Source organism: Magnolia sinica, chromosome 7 (genome assembly GCF_029962835.1).
Source record: "Magnolia sinica isolate HGM2019 chromosome 7, MsV1, whole genome shotgun sequence".
NCBI classification, from domain to species: Eukaryota; Viridiplantae; Streptophyta; class Magnoliopsida; order Magnoliales; family Magnoliaceae; genus Magnolia; species Magnolia sinica.
In genome coordinates this window covers 39,791,253-39,809,031 of record NC_080579.1, presented here as the reverse complement: position 1 = coordinate 39,809,031, position 17,779 = coordinate 39,791,253, and the positions used below count along the sequence as shown (strand labels likewise).

The following is a 17,779-nucleotide window of genomic DNA, read 5'->3' as shown; positions in this document are numbered from 1 at the left end:
ATATAAGCTTTTGTTGATAGATTGTATTTGGAATAGTCAATTTAGGGAAAATCTTGGTTAATGCTTTCATTATTTATTTATTTATTTTTTCTGCTTTTGTCATTGGATTTTCATGCATTTCACTGAAACAATCCATCAACTAACAAGTTATGTTTATTTTGAGTGAGATATGTTTTTGGTTTACATCATCATCATCATTAAAGCCTTATCCCAATTAATTGGGTTGGCTACATGAATCCTCTGTTGCTGTTCTGCTCTATTAAGGGCGAGAACTTCAGCAAGACCATAGGTCATCAAGTCATTCTTACTGCCTCCAACCACATCCTTTTGAGCCTTTGCCTTGCTCTTTTTAGAGCATTCTACTTGCACCAACTCTCCTTCTAAACATCGCTGTTCCTGGTCTCTATTGCACATGATCAAGTCATCTTAGTCTACTCCCCCTCATCTTATTACCTATTGGTGCTGCTACTGTTTTCCCCTAAATGCATTTATTTCTAATTCTTTCCTTCTTCGTCTTGCTACTCATCCACCTCAATGTCATCATTTTGGCTACACTCATCCTATGGACATGTTCCTTAGGGCCCGTTTGGACGGGGGGATTGAAAGGGAGTAGGTCGTAATGGGGTGGATTGCACAGAAACCGATGCTCTTAAATGCAAGTCAATGGATTGTCTCCAATCCCACTGTATGGAATGATCCAGCGTCCAATGGATGAGTCTGTTTGGACGGCTGAGCGTATCCAACGTCCATTGAGCTTGTTCTCTTGCAGTCGAAGCTCGATCAACACCGCACAATGCTTGATAGCTGACGGAATTGGGCCCACAAGCTCCTTGCTCGAAAATCAAGCACGCCGTAGTGCTGGGTGAACTCGGAATCTGGAAATGCAGCCTGTTGAAACCCAGTGCATATCTCTCTAGGGATTTGGCCAGAGAGCCGGTTTCTTGACAGAACCAGATTATCCAGCGGCTTCAGCTAGGATATGCTTTTGGGGATGAGACCGGTGAGGCCATTCGAACCTAGGTCCAGTGCCACTAGATTTGTACATTCAAAGAGTTCCGATGGGATCTCGCCTGTTAATTTGTTCCCATGGAGTGATAGATTAGTTAGGTTTTTCAGGTTGCCAATGGAATTCGGGATAGGACCCTCAAAAAAATTGTTGTCTAGCAGCAGCCTCTGTAGAGCTGAGATCCTACCAATGGCAGCCGAAATCTGACCTACCAGCAGATTGTTGCTCAGAGATACCTCGAGAAGGGTCCGGGACTCCTAGAACTCATTTGGAATCTTGCCTGAGAAGTTGTTCTGAGAAAGTCTTCAAGGAAAGCTGGTTGGAGTCCACAGAGAACGTCTTCAAGGACTGCAGTGCCAATGGAGGCAAATGTCCTTCAAAAAAGTTCTTACACGCTCGATTCTCTCTCTCTGGATTACCTCCTGCCACCACTCCTGCCGAATCTAGCAAAGAACGTCTTCAAGGACTGCAGTGCCAATGGAGGCAAATGTCCTTCAAAAAAGTTCTTACACGCTCGGTTCTCTCTCTCTGGATTACCTCCTACCACCACTCCTGCCGAATCTAGCAATAAATCCTCCGGACTGCCATCTGCCTTATCTCCTCGCCCGTACACCCTTGGATTAGACGAGCGAATCCCATCTACTACGACCTACTCCCTTTCAATCCCCCCGTCCAAACGGGCCCTTAATTGCCCAAAATTTATAATCATCACCATGCGAGTGAAATTGGATCACGTTCATTCACATGAACGAAAGGAATAGATTGGGGTCAGTAGCTCATCTTCTAGTACTTATAGATATCAATACACACCAATAAATGTAGATATGTTCAGAGATTGTTAAAAAAGACATCAATACACACTTACAAATCAAAACATGAAAAACAAGTGCACATATGCACATATGAAAAACAAGTATATTCAAAGTTTATTCATATAGCTTATAAATGTAGGAAGACATGTTTGGAAACACAAGCAATACATTCAAAAGCAAAAAGAAGAAGCAAAAAGCTAGAAATATACTTGTGAATAATGTGTGTTTGTGGTTCAAACCTACATAGAATTGCGCAGTGCCTCAAAATCATCATCTCCATTTTGATGGGACATGGCATAGTACTGCTGCTCCACAAACTAACAATACTATGCCCAACTCATAGTAGAATGATACCGATGAAGACACTCTCTAAACATAATGATAGTATTCATCCTCTCCGATTTCAAAAAATTTGTGAAAATTTCCAAAATCGGCCTATCTTCCCCCAAATCCCAAAATTAAAGTTTATGCGATGATTATTTCATCAAACACTCTTGAATACTCTGAAATGGGGGCCAATTGACAACTAATTGAAGTGGAATTTCAAATTTGTTAACATTTTTAATTAAAAAAAAATATTTTTTTGAAAATTCGCCAAATTACTAAGAAACACGACCTTAGGTTACGTACATGTTTGATTTTGTGTTTGAACATAGATTGTAACCAATTTGCGGGAAATTGGGAAATTTTGATTTTTTCCAAATTTCCACAGCTCAACCCATCTACCCTAAATCTCAAAATTGAAGTTCCAAATTCATGATTTTTCATGCAAAACACGAAGAGTCATGGATTTGTAACCATTTGACGTTGATTTAACATGATTTACCAAAAAAAAAAGTGGATAAAAAATGCGCATCGGATCGAATAGGTGGGATATATTGGCGCTACTTGTGGGTTTCATATTGCATAGGTGGGATACAAGATATATCATGGGATATATCGGTCAATATCATAGATATTGAAAAAAATGCATGAGGCATATATTAACTCAAGATTAACCAATTAAATTATGGGATCGTGGTTGTTAAGTCACTTATCCCAAAATCCAATTGTTTGAACGATTTTAACTGTTAATATGCAGACACTTGTGTTTTGAAGCAGGTCCATTTGATATTTTTCATTCTTCACTATCCAATAAATGTCCAACGATCGATTAGTGGGGTAAGTGCCAATAGATTGCATGAATTTGAGGCTGATTTGTGGGATCAAGTGGTTCGTCAAATCAACCCCATATTGGGAACACTATTCTCTCAAATCTAATCTCAACTTTTTCTTGGGGGAATGATATCAAATTGTTAGGTATATAAATTATGTAATAGGACAAGTCTTTAGACTTTGTACGTTGAAATGAATTGTGCATGAGTTGCAAAGTATGTAATATACCAATACTATAAATAATAGTAAAACCTGCAAATGTGAGATGTTTTGGTATTAAATTCATTCTGAAAAAATGTATCATTGATGTCATATTGGTAGAAAAATAAATATAGAAGGTTTGCAATCACTCGCATGTCAGGTTAATAAATTCATCACACAATAGAATGCAACATTCTCACCAAAGAGTGGACTGTTACACTACTATAAACCTGTTCAAACCAAAAAATGAATGCATATTTGGAATATTTACATTTTTATGGATATTTTCCTGAATATGTAGAGCGATTGTTTTTTATTTTTATTTATTTTTTATTTTTTTTTATTTTTAACAGTTCAATACTGATACAAAACACCTCGGATATGATACCATGTACACATACTTAAAACCTTAGTAAAGATGCATTTGTTGATGACGGCGAGGGCCCACTTTACAAGTGTGTTAAGTCGACATAGTTGGATGAGGGATATATGCCTTCATCCAACCACAACCACAATTGTAACAGAGATGAGCATTATTGTTAAAAGTTATGGCTGAAGTAGTGAGGTCTCAAGAGTACTTGTTTGACTCGTTGAAATGTAGGAGCCCCATGAGCCCACAATTTGGTAGTGAGGTATCACGTCTGCATAGGGTGTCACGTGCATTATCGTGAGTGATTCAGAGAGCGATGATTGGGCTTTACCACCAATTTTAGATGAAGATGACAACAGTCGTGACTACAACGACAGTATTGTTTGTATGGAGAAGTTAGAGGTCTCTCAGCCCATTCATCATGAAGAGGTAATTTGATCTTACCACCCACAACCCAAACCATCGTGCTAGTGCCACAATTGCATGTCCATGGGTGGGAGAGCCGGGTCAACATTTCTCATGTCAAACGAAATAATTGGCACATGGTGAGGAAGGGATTATTGCTTGTAGCATTCGGTCCATGGACATTATTGATGGATAGGGGAGCTAGTGTTGTCATGTGCGATCGCACATTCGCATATGCGCACATATGTGCACTGATCGCATATGCGATCACTGCACATATGCGATCGCATATGCCACGTGCCATGATATGCGATATATGCGATCACATACAACATATGCAATTGCATAGTGCCAACGGTCAGAAATCTGACCGTTGGAATATATATATATATATATATATATATATTTTTTTTTTTTAATCCTGATTTTTTCTCTATAAAAAGGGATTCTAAGCACTCCTACGTGCACTCAAAGCTCAAACTCTCTCTATCTCTATTTTGCTCTCTTACACACACAATTCCAAGCCTCAAGCTCCACTCCTCCATCCATATTTCTTTCAAAAATCAAGATTGAAGTTTCAATCAAGGGACATGTACATACATCCACAAGGATTCAAGAATCAAGATTCGAGAGACATTACAAGACAACCAAGGGCTCCATCCATTGAATTAAACTCTCTTTCTAGTTTTTAATTTTTCCAAGTTATAAATATTCACACCACATCCACCACTCTCTCTTTCTAGTTTCTAATCTATTGTCTATCTTTCTTTCTATCTCTCTTTCTATCTCATTCTCTTAAAGTTTCATAATATCCAAGTTAAGTTTTCTAACCACTTCAAACATTTTTATTTATTTATTTATTTATTTATTTATAGTTTGTTTGTTACTTTGTTACAAGTTACAAGTTACAAGTTTGTGTTGTGTTAGTGACGTAGTGTTACAACTTACAACTTACAACAACACAACCTTACAAGTCTACATTCTACATAATTGTGGAATTAAGATCAAGACTCAAGTCAAGGGTCAATGACTTAAGGTAAAAGTAAAGACAACTTAGACAAGAAGTGAAGATTGAAGAATTTGGAACCTCTTTTTAAATTTGTAACTGAACCTGGGCTTAAACCTCCTTCATATCATGCAATGAGGGAGACATGCCTAAAAACTGAAGTTCAATATACACAATCCTTCATAACTGAATATAAGGAATCGTGGAAAACATATGTGTGTTCACTAATGGCCAATGGATGGACCGATAGATCCGGTCGGTCTCTCATTAACTTTTTGGTAAATCGTCCAGCTGGGACAATGTTCTTGAAGTCCGTGGATGCATCGGGCCATCTACACACAGGAGAATACTTGTTTAGATTACTAGATAATGTAGTTGAGGAAATAGGTGAGGAATATGTTATACAAGTAATTACAGACAATGCAGCCTCGTGTGTAATGGCCAGACGTCTTCATATGAAGAAGAGGCGTCGTTTATTTTGGATCCCATGTGCAGTCCATTGTGTTAATCCTGTGTTAGAAGATATTGGTAGGTTATTTATAAGTGTGATTGGAAGGGCTAGAAGAATCATAGTCTTTATGTACAAACACACCCTTCTTCTCAATCGAATGTGAAAACACATTGGTAGTAACTTACTACGTCCAACAGTCACCCGTTTCGCTACAGCCTTTTTAACACTACAAAGATTACATGCAAAAAAATCAGGACTTAGAAGCTTTGTAGTGTCGGCCGATTTTACAAGTGGGCCTTGGTCAAAGAAGGCAGAAGGGAAACAGGTTCAACAAACAATCCTTTCGCAAAGTTTTTGGACATAAGTGATAAAGGCGCTAAAAGCATCTGAGTCTGAGCCCTTAGTCACTGTGTTGCGATTGGTGGACGGGGATAAGAAGCCTGCAATGGGCTACATATATGATGCGACGGAGAGGGCGAAAACTAAGATCATGGACCATTTTATAGAGACCGTGATTACAAGGCAATTTTAGATATTATAGATAGAAGATGGGGCATCCAAATGTCATCTACATTGTATTCGGCTGCTTACATCCTTAATCTAGCCTGTTATTCACTTTTGCTGATCCAGTAGAAGCACGTACTATGCATATGGTTGGATTTATTGATGTCTTGGAAAGAATGATTCTAGATAGAGAAGAACAGGACAAGATCTCAACTTTGCTTGACTTCTATAAAAAAAAAAAAGTGAGGGGATATTCTCAAGGGATATCGTAATAAGGCATCGGACAATGAAATTACCCAGTAAGTATTATTATGAATGTCAGTCTTAGTGTCTTACAAATAGTTTTTCTACAAAGTGTCTTTAACCTACTTAAAATGTTTTTCTTAGCTGACTGGTGGGTTGCCTATGGATTGGACCCAAACATGAAGGATCCAGCTCTAAATAAGCTGGCTATAAGGATTCTTGGACTCACGTGTTCTGCCAGTGGTTGCGAGCGCAATTGAAGCACGTTCTAGGCGGTAAGTTTAGACTGTTTAGTAATTGTAAACTTCAATTTTTTAGTGTAAGGCTTAAGCTAAATTAATTACCTAAATAGCTAATGCCAAATGTGCTTTCTTTCTTGCAGATTCATACCAAGAAAAAGAATCGCCTTGAGCTAAAAAAGCTCAACGACTTGGTTTTCATTCAATACAATAAAAAATTGCGAGAACGATTCTAAACTAGGAAAGAAAAGCCTAGCTTCTTTGACCCTATCTACTTAGATGAGTTGAATGCAGATAACGAGTAGCTCATAGAGACGGAGGACTCGGTCTTTGCTGGAGAAGACCTGACATGGGCACAAGTTGAAGATGCCGCATACGGATCGACACCTGACGAAGGTACCATTCGAAGGCAAAGGATGGGGGGGAGCTGGGGGGTGAGTAATAGCTGTCAACCCGTTGAAGAGATTGAGGAGATGGATGAAGGAGATGGTGATAATGATCAAACTGAAGTTCATCCACCATTGAATGTTGATGAAGTATTAGTACATGCAGATGATGAAGAAACGGAAGGAGTGTATGTGGAAGAAGGAGATGACTCGGATGATGATGGTGGTGGACCTGGTGGTGATATGCCACAATGGCAACTAGATCAATGTATATAGTATATGATTAGATGAATAATAAATAAATAACTTCATTTTGTTTACGTAAGTGTGTTGATGTTGATTGTTGATGTATGTAGAGTTGAATGTTGATATTTCATATTTGTTAAGTGTTACGTTAACTATATTGTAGAATGTACAATTGTTGATGAATGATGACTTAATATTTAATTCATTATGTAATTGGTTTTATTTTCCTTAAATTAAATGTATTTCAAGGGCCAATGGCATGTAATAATTTATTCATTTTTTTCTTAATTTATCCTTATTTTTTTGTTTCTTTTTTTTTTTTTAATTTTTTGAAAAATGTTAAAATAAAAAAAAAAAATGTGCGATCGCATGTACGATTGTGCGATCACATATGCGCACAAGCATTTGCAATCGCACACGATCGCATATGCTATTTAACAACATTGAGGGGAACTCCACCTCAATTCTATGTCATGGATATTGCTTCACATTGTATGGCTAAGGGATGAGTTATTCTGGGATCTCATTGCATGGCTTAATGGTAGACACACAATGTTTCAACTCAGATCATGGGTTCAAGTGCCCATGTGGGGTGTGTGAGTGAAAAAAAGGGATGAGTTATTCTAGTGACTGCAACTCATTCATAGTCATTTGCTATGGCCGTGATCATTAAAACACCTTCAGGTATGGATATGGGTATGGCTTTGGACAGAGATGTATCCAGGATACAAATATGGTACGGAGGGGTCCAACAATATTCATAACTATGTAGTAAAAGACTAAAATAAAAGATAAAATTCAAAGGAAGAGAGGAATGGAGAGAAGAGTGGAATAGCTAGAGAGAGAATAACCTCGACATGTCCCAACTCTATATTTTATTAATGCTTTCACCTATTTGTTGAAATTACATTATTGCCCCTCTTACTTGAGTGACTTAAAGAGAGATATAACCATGGGCCTAAAACTTTCCCCAAACATAAATATGTAAGCCCAGAAGCCTGTAGGTTCCACACGTTGGAAAATGTATGTTTAACACTCATTTAGCTAGAGCATAGATATTATGCACGCCCAGCTTAGATGTAAGCTTTTCAAAGTAAAACTTTCCAAATGCTTTGGTGAACAAATCTGCAATATGATTTTGCGATGAAATATATGGAATGACAATTTGCTTATGAGAGATCTTATCTTGAATGAAGTCACAATCGACATTTATGTGCTTTGTTATCTCATGGAGCACTAAATTGTTGGCAACGTGCATAGTAGCTTGATTGTCGCATTGTAGTCTCATTTGAGTTTGAAACACAAACCCTAATTCTTCTAGAAATGATTTCGGTTAGACTAGTTTACAAGTTGTGTGTGCCATGGATCTGTATTATGTTTTAGCATTGGACTGAGTGACAATATTATGCTTCTTACTTATTCTAGGTAACCACGTACCACCAAGAAAAGTGTAATAGTCTATAGTCGACCATTTATTGTGTCTAGACGCTGTGTAATCCGCTTCTGAATAGCTAGTTACCCCAAGATGGCCATAAGATCTATACAAGATACCTTTCTCAGGTTCATGTTTCAAGTATCTAAGAATCCTCATGACCGCAACTAAATGTATAGCTCTTGCATATACTGACTAACCACACTAATAGAGAGGGCAATATCGGGCCTAGTGATGGTTAGATAAGTTTGCCGACGAATTTTCTATATATTCTTAGATCTATTAATAACTCTCCTTCGTTAGGATCAAGCCTGTGATGAGGACCTATTAGTGTATCTGTTTGTTTGGCATCTAACATACTTGTCTCTTTCAACCATTGTATGCCGAATCGGTTACGTATCGGCCGATACGTAACGGTAACGGTGCGAACCGTTACCTGTTTCGGGGCCGTATCGGCCGATACGATTTTTTGTACCAGTATCGGCCGATACGGGCCCGTTACGGGGTGTAACGGCCGTTACGGGCCCGTAACGGTAACTTTTTTTTTTTTTTCATTTTTAGCTCTGTTTTTGCTGTTTTTTTGAAACGTCTTGCTTCCAAACTGTTTCTCACTCCTTCTACTATTAATTTCAACCAACCTTGGCTAGGTATTTGAGATAAAAACACATTATATTACAGATTTTTTTGAATCAAAGCTCGGTGGGCCATTTTTCAGAAATTCGTCAAAAATAAGTATTTATACTTTTTTTAATATGTTTTGCTGTTTTAATCATGTCATATGATGTGTTAATCATAGTAGAACATGTTAATGTGCATTTTACAGATTTGGGGTGCCATTTAATAATTTTTTAATATTTTTTTCTATTTACGCATGAATTTTGGCCCCTTTTTTTAAAATTCGAAAAATTAATTTTTAATGGTTGTTTTGCTGTTTTAATCATGCTATTTGATGTGTTAATCATAGTAGAACATGTTAATGTGCATTTTACAGATTTGGGGTGCCATTTTATATTTTTTTAATTTTTTTTTTTCTATTTACGCATATATTTTGGCCCTTTTTTTGAAAATTCGAAAAATCATTTTTTAATGATTCTTTTGCTGTTTTAATGATGTCATGTGATGTGTTAATCATAGTAGAACATGTTAATGTGCATTTTACAGATTTGGGTGCCATTTTATATATTTTTTATATTTTTTTCTATTTACGCATTTATTTTGGCCCTTTTTTTGAAAATTCGAAAAATCATTTTTTAATGATTCTTTTGCTGTTTTAATGATGCCATATGATGTGTTAATCATAGTAGAACATGTTAATATGCATTTTACAGATTTGGGGTGCCATTTTATATTTTTTTAATATTTTTTTCTATTTACGCATTTATTTCGGCCCTTTTTTTGAAAATTCGAAAAATCATTTTTTAATGATTCTTTTGCTGTTTTAATGATGTCATATGATGTGTTAATCATAGTAGAACATGTTAATGTGCATTTTACATATTTGGGGTGCCATTTTATAATTTTTTTATATTTTTTTCTATTTACGCATTTATTTCGGCCCTTTTTTTGAAAATTCGAAAAATCATTTTTTAATGATTCTTTTGCTGTTTTAATGATGCCATATGATGTGTTAATCATAGTAGAACATGTTAATATGCATTTTACATATTTGGGGTGCCATTTTATATTTTATATATATATATATATTTTTTCTATTTACGCATGAATTTTGGCCCTCAAAAATAATTGCAAACACTTAAATGTAAGATATTTTCATATTACATTCATTCTAATATATCTATCATTGATAGTAGATAGTTAGAAAATTAAATATATGAATTTTGTAGTCAAATTCAGGTTATCTGGTTCATAAATTCATCAGACAGTCCGATACAACTTCTCACCAAAGAGTGGACCGTTACACCACCATAAACATGTTCCAATTTAAAATTTTTTTTTGCGCCGTTACGCCCCCGTATCACCGTTACACCCTCGTATCCGTATCGGTTTTGGAGGTCACCGTTACGCCAACCGATACCGATATGGGACACCTTGCTTTCAACAGATCAAAACATATTTCCTTTTTTTTTTCTTCTTCCTTTTTTGAAGATTGAAAATTTGAAGATTGAAAAAAATATTATTGAAGGATGCTAAAGGCGAAAAGAAACAGAACAAGAACACAAAAGCTTAAACAAACTACACAACTTAAAGTCTGGCAGCAAGGCAAGCATAGGCAACTACAAGCCTAAAATGCTAGAAAGAACACAAATAAAAGATTAAGAGGCATAATGACCAATTCGCGACATCTCTAGATACCAAAGCCACCGCCTAAGAGGAAGAAGATGAGGAGTTCTGATAGCAACAACTGTTCCTCTCTCTCCAAATGGCCCAAAGAACTATTGTGATAGTTAGGTGCTAGAAAGCTTTATGGTCTTGACGTGCACCTCCACCATGCCAAGCAAGAAACAAATCATGAGTAGCAAGAGGCATGACCACACCCCATAAGTGAAGGGGCAGTGGACGAAAAGATGATTGATGAATTCCGCATCCTTTGTGCAGAGCAAGTAGATGTTGGGGAGAACCAACCCCCAGCCTCCGTGCCATATTTTATGGCAATGATCTCTATCCACCAGCTGCCTATCTCCGATCCAAAATGCCAATCCATTTAGCCAGGAGGGTTGAGTTACTCATGTAATGACCTCCAGCAATCGTCTTCCCATCTTGAGGTCCTTGAAAGCATAATGAGAAGGAAAGAATGTGACATAACAATTTAGAGATTTTGTTAGTTTACATACAGATTAAAGACTAAAGGGGAATTCGGGGGGATGCAAGATAGATGTTAAGAACAAAGACGCATTATGCTGAATTACCAAGTCCAACAATGTTAAATGAGGTACCATCAACTAACATGATGCATGACCAATGTATGAAGCCAAATAATAAGTGAGATCAATAAGCAAAATTAAATTAATTAATAAAAATCACAAATCATGCTATCATCAATACAAATCTCATGATTCTAAGAAAAATTTATATGTAGTTTAAGGCTAAGTTGTCAAGCATCATCCTATATGATCATTAAATACGGAAAACTAGGATATAATGGATGTAGGGACATCTAAATAACATAGGGTTAGGTCTAATTTGAGGAGGAAAACCTAATTCATTATAGGGTTTGCTAAATCAAGATAAGGGTAAGTCCAGGGTTAGTGAAATTTGGGGAAGAATGAAATTAGGGCTTAATTGTTCCAATTGGATGAGAAAATTTTGGGGATTTGGGTAGTAATTAAAAGGAACTAGGGTTTGGATGATTTGGTGTTAGGGAATTGAAGTGAATTAAGGGAATTAGGGTTTGGGGAATTTGACTTGATAACTCAGGGTTAGGGTTTAGGTCTACGATTAAGAGGGTTTTGATAATTCGAAGAAAGTGACCGCGACGTTTGATAATTTCATTAATGCTGCCATAAATGTTCACACGTGTCACCCAAATACAAACTGCCTTCGACCGCTATTACCAGCGTTGGTCGCACCGCCTCTAGATGTTGGATTAATAATATACTAACACGTGTCTCAAAAGAGCTGTTCTGCCACAATAAGCATGATTTCTCACTTAATGCAGCTTTCCAATTACCTCTATATATGCGGCTTCATATTCGCTTCCATTACGATTCTCATCCTTCTTCCTCTGTATTATGTCCTCTGAAATTTCCATTACTCTGCTCCTATCTTTCGGTCACTGCTTCCTCTTCATCGTCTAAACCCACCTTCGATCAAAAAAGACATAATGTCAGTGATGGATCTATTTGTAGGAGGATGCACGAAAGACACAAATATGCCTTAAGAATATGCCCTCACTCTTTGTATAGAAGTCCAGTAAAGTTGAGATCTTGTCCTGTTTTTCTCTATATGGAATCATTCTTTACAACACATCAATAAATCCAACCATATGCATAGTAAGTGCTTCTGCTGGATCAGCAGAAGTGAATAAACAAGCTGGGTTAAGGATTTAAACAGGCGAATACAATGAAGATGACATTTGGTTGCCCCATCTTCTATTTATGATATCTATAATTGGCTTGTAATCACAGTCTCTATAGTTAAAATGGTCCATGATTCTTATTTCTCACCCACTCCATCGCATCATATATGTAACCCATTCCAAGCTTCTCATCCCCGTCCACCAATCGCATTACAGTGACTAAGGTCTTGGATGCTTTTAGAGCCTTTACCACTTGTGTCCAAAAACTTTGCGAAAGGATTGTTTGTTGAACTTGTTTCCCTTCTGCCTTCTTTCTTTGACCAAGGCCCACTTGTAAAATCGGCTAACACTATAAAGCTTTTAAGTTTTGATTTTTTTGCATGTAATCTTTGTAGTGTTAAAAAGGCTGTAGCGACGGGTAACTGCTGGACGTATCAAGTTACCCCCAATGTGTTTTCTCATTCGACTGAGAAGAATGACGCGTTTGTACATAAAGACCGTGATTCTTCTAACCCTTGCAATCATATTTATAAATAACCTACCTATATCTTTTAACATAAGATCAACACAATGGGCCGCACAGGGGTCCTAAATAAACGACACCTCTTCTCCATAAGAAGACGATCGACTAGTACATATGAGGCTGCGTTGTCCGTAATTACTTGTATAACATATTCCTCACCTATTTACTCAATTACATTATCTGGTAAGCTAAACAAGTATTCTCCAGTATGTGAATGATCCGATGCATTTACGGACTTCAAGAACATTGTCCCAGCTGGACAATTTACGAGAAAGTTAATGAGAGACCGAACGGATCTATCGGTCCATCCATCGGCCATGAGTGAACACCCATATGTTTTCCACGATTCCTTATATTCAGTTATAAATGATCGTGTATAATCAAATTCGGTTTTCAGGCATGCCTCCTTCATTTCATGATATGAAGTAGGTTTAAGCTTATGTCCAAATTGACCTATAACCTTAACTATAACTTTGAAGCTTCTCGATTTAATGATGTTGAAAGCAATGCCGGTTTGGTAAAACCACTTAGCAATATATTGAATAGTGGTTTTCCTATCTTTTTGTTTGTACCGGTTTTCTAAAGTTTTTTGAGCCGACCCTTTGCCCCGACCCCTTTGGTCGACCACATCCTTGGGGTGTGGTCTACACCATCCATCCATGGGCCCATGCCCTCGGGCTCTTTTCGAGACCGTTGGTTGTGGTTGTGGTCTAGACCGGCTTGTCGAAGTGGGGGGAGTAAGACTAGCTTTATCTACATTAATTACGTTTATATCTTCATATGTATCTTGTTTCATATATTCCTCACGACATAGGGCACTATCGTATCTCCTTCTTTATTGTTTATCCATATACTCCATGATCTCCCTTCGGATTTCTAGAGAGTTTAATTTCGATGTAATCTTGAATCTTGCTTGCTTTACTTTCTTGATTCTTAAATCCTTGTCCCTTGATTAAAACTTTAAACTTGAAAGAAATATGGATGGAGCTTGGGCCTTGGAATTATGTAAGAGAGAACGAGAGTGTAAAAGAATAGAAAATAGAGATAGAGAGGGTTTGAATTTTGAGTGCATGTAGAAGTGTTTTGAATAGGGGTATACATGAGTCGATCCGAGTCGAACTGGGCTCAACCCGGCCCGGCCCGATCACCAGCCACACCTAGCCCGAACTCGGCCCGACCCGGTCACTAGGCCAACATGTCCAGCCCGAATTCGGCCCGGTCAGCAATGGGGCCGAGTTCGGGCCAATTTCGGGTCTACTCCATCTACAAAGGGACGGACGGCGTTCTCACTTCTCTGTCTCAAATGATTAGGATAAAGATTTAGGATATATATATATATATATATAGCTGAGTCGGGTTTTGGACCGAGTCGGGCCGAACTGGGACATGTTTGAACTCGGCCCGAACTCAGTTTCGGGCTGAAGAAAATGGCCTGTCCCAGCCTGAACTCAGTTCCGGGTCGGGCCGAGTTGAGCTTTTTTGGGCCGAGTCGAGCGAGTTAACCGGGCTAGCCCGGTTTGTGTACAACCCTAGTTTTGAATGCTCTTTTATAGACTAAAAATAGATATTTTATTTTTTTATTTTTTTAAAAATCCCAATGGTCTGAAAACGGTCAAATTTCTAACCGTTGGAGAATATGAGATCACATATTCTCTCCTATGTGGCATATGTGATTGCAGATGTGCGAAAATCGCATATGCCACTGTAGCATATGCAATTTCCACTTGAGTGTGCGCATATGTGATCACATATGCGAATGTGCGATTGCACATGACAAGACTGGAGAAGAAAATTTATGGGCTAGATTGGCTCACAGGACAATTCGATCCTAAGGATGAACATGCAGTCGACCAACTTCATCATGTCTGGAACTGCTACGTCGTCACGTGAGATCTCGCTTTTTGCTGCACGATTGAAAATGGTAAAAATGCAAAAGCAGGGATCGAACAATATCACCCTTTGCTCTTCGCCCGACAGTTAGGTTTTATACATCACATTCCTTGTTCTCTCACCCATGTAATGAATAACCAACCTCCCTTCGATCGAGTAATAGTTACCGATGAGGAGTTTTATACCTCTCTCGAATTAGCTTATCGTAAAGAAGCAGTCAACCTCCAGATGCCAATTTATCTAGAGTACCCTACAATGATGAGAAGCTTTGTATCATGGTGGATCCATCAATACGCCAAGTTCTTGAGCAGTCGAAGCAGCACAGAACTTTCACGCCGGCTTTGCTCTCAACTTCGTTTGGTAGAGAGTAAGAATAGAAGTATTCCTGATTCCCCTGCCATTACCGCAAAGAGGACAACAAGAGCGAAAACAAAGTTGATTACTACTATCCTTGCTTCAAGGACGGATGCTCCTTATCTAGATGTCCCGCAAATCACTCAAGAATGTCTTGACATCTTGGCTGCCACTCGACCACAAATGATAGCCCCAAGGAAGATTTATGACTTGGGAGGTATCAGTCCTCTCCCGAATCCTCCTATTTTTCCTTTCCAATAATCCGTTCCTCCCAAACCTCTTTTAACTACAAAGCATCGGCCGCTAAAGAAAGCCAAGAAACCAACGGATACTTCTTCTGTTGAGGCTATTACAACTTTCAAAGAATATTTTAAAGTACAGTATTGGCCTTCCATTTGAAAAATATGTCAAAACTTATCACCCCCAACCGCCATCATTTCCTACTACAGTTCGGCCATTAGCAACCATAGTAAAGGATCCTAAATCTATCCAGGGCTTACTAGTCAGACCATTCACTTTATGCTATTGCTCGAATTGATATCCTCACTCCCATGTTTATCATCTTTATTTTGATCTTTTCAGTGACTCGGGAGTTACCTAAATCAGTTTCGGCTCAAGTATGCAGCTGATACCGGCGATTCCATTGGCTACCCTTCCTCTCGCGCTTCCTGCTTTCGCGGATAGAATAGCAACGACCATCATCACTCCTGTGATTCTCAGAGATCCTACTCCCGTGGCTACAGTGGTGGTGGATTCGGATACCAGGACTAGCACAAGGGATGATTTATCGAGTAGTCCGGCCATGGCTAATGCTCCTTCTGCTGAATCGGAACATGCCCAGCAAACTTCTTCCCTGCATGCAACAATTGTTCATAGGAGAATTTTGATATCCCCTACTCGACCTTTCAAGCAAGCTTTGGTTCCAACAATTCCCTCGTCATCTGCAGCAGTTGGTGAGACCTTAACTCTGACCGAATCTGCAACGGTTGATGTAACTGCAATACCTGAGAAATCGGTCGAGGTTGAGAAGAACGTCTTTGAAGAGAACATTTATGGACACTTCTGCAGAGATAGTTGAGCAAGTTGCGACCAGTGTTCGAAATATCGATACTATCGGCCGATATATCGGCCGATATTATCGGTATCGCACCAGTGCGAGACGAAACTCCGCCGATAACACCCGGAAGATACCAAAAATCCAAAACTTCAGATATCGTACGATATTATCGTCGATATCGTGCGATATATCGTCGACATCATGCGACACATCGTCGATATCGCCGATACAACCCACCCCGATGCCGTGGGTTGCGGAAAATCAAAAAATTTTGAATTAGAAAAGAGAGAGAGAGAGAGAGAGAGAGAGAGAGAGAGAGAGAGAGAGAGAGAGAGTACCAGAGACGGAAGAAAGGATGAAAGCCACCTATACAAGGGCCATTATGAGTCGTTTGATGAAGCTTTTCTCGCTATTTTCTTCATTTTTTCTCTTTCTTCGCTGATTGGAGCGTGCTTGTGCGGATTTCTCGGAGATTCGGTGAGAAATCAGGCCGGATTTGAGGAAATGGAACGATATTACCTCATTCGGAACCCTCGCTGCGTGAAGGAGAAGGAGAGCCCTCGTGACAGAGAGGGAAAATGAAGAAGATGGGGCGGGAGGGGTGAAATGGGGATCGGTGCGGGTGTGGTTTACTGAGCACGCTCCTATCGTACTCAGTAAACTCAGTTGGGGTCCACATTTAATGTATATGGTCTATCCACGCCGTCCATCTGTTTTCGCATCTAAATTAAGGGGTTGATCCCAAAAATTAGAACGATAAGTGGATCATATCACAGGAAATAGAGGTGACACTGATTTCCACCGTTGAAACCTTTCTGGCTCCTGCAGTGATGTTTATCGGTCATCCAAACCCTTAATAAGATCATATGGATGTGGATGAAAGGAAAATAAGAATTTAATGAGATCATATGGGCCTGCAGTGATGTTTATCAATCATCTAAATTTAATACTTCTGTAGCCAAAAATGGTATTTCAACGGTGGATGTTCAATTCAACTGTTTTGCAAGGTGTGGCCCATTTAAACATTGTATATGGTTTATTTTTGGTCTAAAGCCCTGAAATTATCTGTTAAAATGTATGGACGGAGCGGATAAAATACATAAATCGTGGTGGACCTCACATGAGTTTACACAGTACGCTAAGCGTACTGAGTTACTCACTGTACAATCATATAAAGTGGTATCTGTGTTCTGTGGGTCCAACGGTAATGTGTGTGTCATATCCACACCGTTCATTAATTTGGAAATAATTTTTTAGGGCATGACACAAACAATGATGTGGATATAAATCTTTAGTGGACCCCGCCACAGAAAAAAGTGGAAAGAGTGACGCCCACCATTGAAACTCATAGCATTCTTGAGGGCCCATCATAATGTTTATTTGTGATCTAATCTGTTCATAAGTCCAAAAAGATATGGAATAATGGAAAACACGAATATCATCTTAACCATTCATCTCTTGTGGCTCTCAAGGAATTTTTAATGGTGAACGTCACTCTCTCCACTCTTTTCTGTGGTGGGGTC

General features: G+C 38.5%; 1 protein-coding gene across 7 annotated transcripts in view; it reads left to right on the top strand.

Annotated features, from left to right (window-relative positions):
* Nucleotides 1–17,779, top strand: part of LOC131251300 (histone deacetylase 15) — a 141,357-nt gene that overhangs the window by 84,476 nt on the left and 39,102 nt on the right. The gene's annotated exons all lie outside the window — the stretch shown is intronic.